General features: G+C 50.0%; 1 protein-coding gene across 1 annotated transcript in view; it reads right to left on the reverse strand.

Annotated features, from left to right (window-relative positions):
• Positions 1-242, reverse strand: part of calcoco1a (calcium binding and coiled-coil domain 1a) — a 17,460-nt gene extending 17,218 nt beyond the window's left edge. Inside the window, exon 1 of the mRNA XM_035656401.1 lies at positions 108-242. The gene's annotated coding sequence lies outside the window, so the exon portion shown is untranslated. The remainder of the gene's footprint in view (positions 1-107) is intronic.
• Positions 243-420: the final 178 nt, after the last annotated feature.

Raw genomic sequence — 420 nt, forward strand, 5'->3', positions numbered from 1 at the left:
ACGAGCCGCCTCTCTATCAGACACAGGAGTCACAGTCCGCGAGAAAATAACTCAAACATGAGCGATACAGTCGTGCTTTCCTTCTCGGGCTCAGTTGCTCCACTAACCTGAAACAATAACAAAAAACCAAAGCAAAACACAAGCATGACAGCTTCACTTCCACCGCGGAATTATGGGAGCTGTTGTCCACAGCGTGGGTAAAACAGCGGAAATACCGCACTTTAAACTACAACCCCCAAGCACAAAGCAGAATAGCAGCGGTCGCAGTGGACGTAATATGATGCCTCCCATCGGCCGTCGTTATTTTCCTCATCGGGTGTCAAAGAGCAGAAAGTCATTGGTTGTCCCAGAGTGTTGTGGAGACTGGCCAATGGAAACGAGTCTCTCTTCTGTGCGGTGAGGAAAGCAACGATCGGCGGG

This window comes from Morone saxatilis, unplaced genomic scaffold (genome assembly GCF_004916995.1).
Source record: "Morone saxatilis isolate NCDOM2014 unplaced genomic scaffold, NCSU_SB_2.0 Contig15, whole genome shotgun sequence".
Taxonomy (NCBI): Eukaryota; Metazoa; Chordata; class Actinopteri; family Moronidae; genus Morone; species Morone saxatilis.